We start from the raw sequence: 6,906 nt of genomic DNA on the forward strand, positions 1-6,906 counted from the left end.
GGGCCCATTGGGAGTCGGGGGCTGGGGAAGGGATAGCATCAGGAGAAATACCTAATGTAAATGATGAGTTGATGAATGCAGCAAACCAACATGGCACATGAATACCTATGTATCAAACCTGCACATTGTGCACATGTACCCTAGAACTTAAAGTATAAAAAGAAAAAAAAAAAAAGAATTAAAGTGAGAGGCCCACCTTTCTGGGCAATTTACAAAAGATGTAGGTTTAATTGGACTTACAGTTCTGTGTGGCTGGGGAAGCCTCACAATCATGGCAGAAGGCAAGGAAGAGCAAGTAACATCTTACATGTATGGCAACGGGCAAAGAGAGAGAATGAGAGCCAAGTAAAATGGGTTTCCCCTTATCAAACCATCAGATCTTGTGAGACTTACTCACTACCATGAGAACAGTAAGTGAGAAACTGCCCCCATGATTCAATTGTCTCCCGCCAGGTCCCTCCCACAATACGTGGGAATTATGGGAGTACAATTCAAGATGAGATTTGGGTGGGGATAGAGTCAAAACATATCAATACCCCATTGACCATAATATGATTACTATGCATTTCATGCATGTATCAAAATATCTCATGTAACCTACAAAGATACACAACTACTGTGTACCCTCAAAAATTAATATATATATATTTTAAAGATTACATGTATTTCTATAATAACAATTTTAGAGAGCTAGGTAAATCTAAAGGAAGCATGCTTTGCAGAAAAAATATTTGTTTTGAAATTCTTTATAAACCTTTACTATAATTTCAGTGCAAATCTTAATCTTTTGCCTTTAGTTTTTGTTTCCCTTTGGAAAATCTATTCAACAAATATTTATTGAAGACCTGTTATAACCCTGTCATTTTGCTTTGTCTTACAGTTATTGGTGAGCAAGACAACCCCTATTTCTACCTTACAAAGTGTTAAGGAAGATAAAAAAATAAGCAAATTAATAAACAACACATTGAGATAAGAACCATGATGAAAATGTAAACAAGTCGATGTCATAGGAAGAGTGGAAGAAGTCCTTCATGTTGGGAGTTTAGGGAATAGATATCTCAGAAGATGTTGTTTAAGGTGAATAAAACAGTAAGTTAGCTATGAAAAGCATGTCACAGAGAAAGTGAATTAGTGTATCCTCACACTACTAATAAAGACATACCTGAGACTGGGTAATCTATAAAAAAAAGAGGTTTAATTTACTCACAGTTCAGCATGGCTGAGGAGGCCTCAGAAAACTTTCAATCATGGTAGAACAGGAAGCAAACATGTGCTTCTTCACATGGTGGCAGAAAGGAGAAGTGCAGAGCAAAGGTGGCGGGGTGGGGAGCCCCTTAAAAAGCTTTCAGGTCTCATGAGAACTCACTATCACAAGAACAGCAGTAACCACCCCCACGATTCAATTACTTCCCATTAGGTTCCTCCCATGACATGTGGGGATTATGAGAACTACAGTTCAAGACAAGATTGGGTTGGGGACACAGCCAAACCATGCCAGAAAGTGTGACAATTTTCATGGCAGAGGAGAACTTAGTGTGCTTATGGGACAAGAGAAGACCAGTGTGCCTGAATCACTTTAAACAATGGGTGGCAGAAAGTAGATGAGGTTTTAAAGTTAGGCAGGAAGCTAACCCTGTATTTTGTAGAGATAGGCACTTCACAATAAAACGATTCAATTTCATTCTGAGCAATACTAAAAAGCTAATGAAGATTTTAAAAAGAGTGATACAGAATACAATTATCTATCTATCTATCGATCGATCCATCGATCAACTGTCCACTCATCCATCCGTTCATTTGTCTGACTATCCATTCATGTATCCATCCATCCATCCATCCATTTAACTCAGGATTACCTTTCATCTAGAATGGGAGAATTGGAGAGAGATGTATATGGGTAGGTTGGGGAAATTATTTTGAGGTAGAATAAATAGGAACAAATTTTATTTTGTTAACATTTTAAGAAAGATGAAGCACACAAAAGGGAGAACTAAGAAAAATGAGATTGGTGGATGAAGAGAGGAAAACCAGTTTGGAGGAGGGAGGGAAGGAAGGAGGAAAACAGGGAAGATGGTGGGAAAAAGAAGAAAGGAAAGACAGACAACCCTATTGGTTTATCAATAAGACAAAGTGCACTGTTCTATAATTTACTGGTTGCAAGTTACAAAAGCTACATTTGAATAAATTTAATTTATTCTGAACAGTGAATAGAAATAAAGGCACAATTGCAAGAAACAGAAACATTGGGGAATTGAATACTGTTTCTCTGTCTCTCGCAATTTATTTATCGAATTATTGAGTTTCTTACTATTTATTTTTATCTTTGTCTTCTTGCAAAGGTCTCCAAGAGACCTGGCTTTGGTAAAATGCCTGCTCTGGACAAATCAAATCTTCTCCCTATGCCCAGGAGAAGAGAACTATAGTTTGCCCTGTTTAGTCATATATCCACTTTGTGTGTAGGTGAGAAATTTTCATATTTAAAAGGCAGATTAATCCTTCTCACAGTCAAAGTCAATCCTTACTACAGCATAGGGAATGATTGGTTCTGCATGAGAGACTCAGGGAAGTCTTGCCTACGATGTGACATGTGAGCTGGATTTTGAAGTAATGTATAACTCAGTTTAACACAATTTGTACTGAGGACTGATTAAATGCAAGGTACTGTGCTAAGATGCTGTGAAGCATAGAGAAGTAAATCAAATACAGTTTCTTCAATATAAGGATTTACAATCTAATGAAGAAGATTGACACATACACATACACCACTGTGGAAGTTCTCTTGACATCATTAAGTTTAATCCTGAGACATACTGGGATGCCAAGCATTCTTTAAAGGCTTAGTCATTACAACACATGCAGCAATTACTTGGGACTAGTCAGCTAGATAAAGTTTAGCCCATGGAGGATGGATTTAGCTGTAAATCGGCAACGTATCTTTTTAATAAACAGTTATTAACCACCTATCTGTCCAGGAAAATGTGAGATTCTACAGATTCTGAGGTAAAAATGTAGTTTGAGTTCATCAAAGGAGTTGTGATCTACTGAAGGATATGGACTAATCATAACTCACTTAAATCTATGCTTCGCAAGAGTGTTACTCAAAGATTTGACTAAATCACATACTGTTTAGGGAACTAAACTTGTATTTTATAGAGATAGGTCATTCACAATAAAAGGCTTCCATTTCATTCTGAGCAAGATTAAAAAGCTAATGAAGATATGAAGAAGGGTAATACAGAATAGGATTATCTATCCATCTACCTATGTACCTACGTACCTACCTACCTACCTACCTACCTGTCCATCCATTCATGCCTCTGTTCATCTGTCCATCCATCCATCCATCCATCCATCCATCCATCCATCCATCCATCCAGGTCTCAGTTTCATAGTGCTGTTATGCCAGGACCTTAGGACCCTTGTAAGTAGGTGCAAATGTGATCCTTGTTTACATTTCAAAAAAAAAAAAACTGTGCACACAGTGTGCAGATAAGTTAACAGACTTGCTCCACAATGTAAGTGGAGACCAGTTTTATTACAAACCCAGGCAGTTTAGCTCCAGAGTCCATGCTATCAAGAGAAGACAGAAAAACATCAATAAATAAATAAATAAATAAATAAATAGGTCTGGATTAGGAATTTTCAGTAAAGTTTAGGAACAGATATGATGGGAAGAACTGAGTCAGAAAGTTCACAATAGAGAAGCAAGAGAACAGAGTCAGGTGTTTCAATTAAAGACTTCCGAAATAGAATATTTTTGAGTGACCAAGTGGTCCAATATGTAACTCTGAAACTTGGTTGTTAGACAGGTGTCACGTAACTGATAATTTGTGTTGCATCCTGAATATTTCATTTTTAGTTAGCCACGCAGGGTCACGTCAGGGTGTTTAGGGTGAGAAAAATTGCAGACTGCCATCCAAAAATCACATTTAATGTGTTTTATTTGTGTGTTTGTTTCTAACCCATATTAGTTACTAGAGTACCTGAAACCTTAACACAATAACTATATCTAACTATATCTTTGCGTCATTTCTTTTTTTCTTTTTTCTTTTTTTTTTTTTTTGTGGTAGAATTTCACTCTCGTTGCCCAAGCTGGAGTGCAATGGCACGATCTCGGCTCACTGCAACCTCTGCCTCCTGGGTTCAAGTGACTCTCCTGTCTCAGCCTCCCGAGTAGTTGGGATTACAGGCATGCACCACCACACCTGGCTAATTTTGTATTTTTAGTAGAGATGGGGTTTCACCATATTGGTCAGGCTGGTCTTGAACTCCCAACATTCGAGACATTTCTGACTTTTCACCCTATTTGCTTTATTATTTTTGTTCACTCTCTCTCTGTGTATGTGTGTGTGTATATGTGTACACATAATCATCTATATTTTGTTTTGTACTTTATATGTACGCTTTTTGTAGAGGGCGTTTGGTTGTATATATACACATAGACACATCGCACTCCCAACCTCAGGTGATCTGCCCGCCTTGGCCTCTCAAAGTGCTGGGATTACAGGCGTGAGCCACCATGCCCGGACACCTCACTTCTTTTCTTGTGACCTCTATACCAAATTCTGTTTTTAGTACATTTCGTTCTCTGCATTCCAACTGCCAGTATACTTGTTCAAATCAGTGATACGTTTTACACTTAAATTACTGCAACAATGTCTTAAATTGTCTTGTTAATCTAGACTTGCCAACTTTTAATTATCTCCAAATATTGAACTAAAATAATTTCCAAGTAATTCCTTTCTTGAAAACTTCAAGAGCACTTTAACCCCAGCAAATAAAGTCTGATTTCTTCAAGTGATGGAGAATGGACCTATGTGCGACTTCTGTGGATTGCCTTTCTTGCCTGGTCACCCTCCAATCTCAACTTTAGCACTTGTAACCATCTTGGTTTCCTCAAATTACTTTTATTTCTCACCTTCAGGATTTTGCATATGTTTTTTACTTTTATGTATATACTTAAATATATGTATGTATGCATATATAAAATTATAAGTATATAAAACTATATATAAGTATATAAATATATAAATATAAAGTATACATATATATTTTACTTCTGGCCACTTTCTAATTTAACCCTAACTTACTTATCAATTTCTTAGGGTCTCTCCTTCTTCCTCTGAGATGGATCTCTAATTATTTCTATAATTATCCTTATTTTTATCCTTTATTATTGCTATGTAAATACCTTTATTTGTCATGATTACTATAATTTATTTGTTATACTCACAGGGAAGTCACATACATACTGTATTTTTTTTACCCAGGTTTATTGATTGCTGACATTTCACCCTATTTGTTTTATTATTTTTGTTCACTCTCTGTCTGTGTATGTGTGCGTGTATATGTATACACATAATCATCTATATTTTGTTTTGTACTTTATATGTACGCTTTTTATAGAGGGTGTTTGGTTGTATATATACACATAGACACTATTTCACATATATACAATTAGTCCTATTTTTTCCGAAATCCTAATACATCAGATGCTCATCAAACACACACACACACACACACACACACACACACACACAATGTCACAATGTTCATTCCCTTAATATTTACCCTGATGTTAGTTATTTAAGTATACTTTCATACAAAACTTGCCTTATATGTCATTCTTTCCATTTTTTTTTTTTTTTTTGTAAAACTCTTTCAGGATTATATTCATTCATCCTGCAAATCTGTGATTTGAAACATTGTCACTTGTCTGTGAAAAGATATTTTTATTTTGTTTCACCAGCTACAATTCACACATAGTCTGTTCATTTGAAATTGAAAAATCATGCTTCCCGAAGCCTTCTCAACCTTCATGTATTTGGAAATATTTCACTTGCTGTGAAGCCATCACTGAACTGCCAGCAGATATTTTCACAGGCTCCTGCATGCACGTCACATGCTAGGCTCTTCAAACTGATAGAAGCACATACTGTGTTGCTCTTCCATAGTGCTCAGTGACTGATACGCAAAATTTTTTTTATATTTCTTGAATTCTTGTTATAATACAAGTTAGATGAGAAAGTCTTGTTCTATTCATATTTTCTAGTTAAGATTTCCTTTTCAAGGTAAAGGTAAATAATCATCTTGGTGGTTGCCTCAACTTCTGCTGTCATATCATCTCTTTCCCTGCACATAAAGTTCTTAGGCCAGCACAGGTTGCTTACTTGCACACACACAAGGACATAGCTGTCATCTGGGAAACCTGGAAGCTACTAAAATTAATTTGGTAATTAACTGCAGGCGTTTGAAACTATTGACAGCCATGAAAGATTACATTCAGAATCTCTTGATTAATTTCTTATCTATGGAAATGTTTAATCTATATTTCAGGCCGATTTCTATTGCAGTAACAAGCACACAGTATACTACTGTGAATACCAAAATTTACATGAAGAATTGATGTGCCCTTATTTCCAAGAAAATTGTTGTAAATAGGATAGTGAGCCTTGAGCTAAGTTTTAAAAGACGACTCAAAATGAATTCACAGGAAAGGGGTCAGGGGAGGTCATTAAAGACAGAAGGAGAAGGTTGCTTTTATTCAAATGTATGAAGGGAAGAGAATAGGCTACGCATAGAAAAACACACATCAAACCTTACTATTGGCAGTGAAGTCAACCTTGAACTTTTTAAATCATTTAAGTCCAGTGTTCAAATAAGTGTTGAGTTTTGGTTTTTCTACACAACTTCATTATGCCTGACTGTGGACAATTAGAGCCTCCTGCTTCTTTGCACTCTTGATCTTTGTGGAAAGATCCTACCAGTTGTATTCCTGGAAAAGAATAGAAAGGGTTAGACTTTAATTTTTTTTTTTTTTTTTTTTTTTTTAACAAAAGCCTCTCTTTAAACTATGTATATACCACATACTCACTACAGATTTGAAAGCATACAAGATCCCTAGTG

Source organism: Chlorocebus sabaeus, chromosome 4, assembly GCF_047675955.1.
Source record: "Chlorocebus sabaeus isolate Y175 chromosome 4, mChlSab1.0.hap1, whole genome shotgun sequence".
Taxonomy (NCBI): domain Eukaryota; kingdom Metazoa; phylum Chordata; class Mammalia; order Primates; family Cercopithecidae; genus Chlorocebus; species Chlorocebus sabaeus.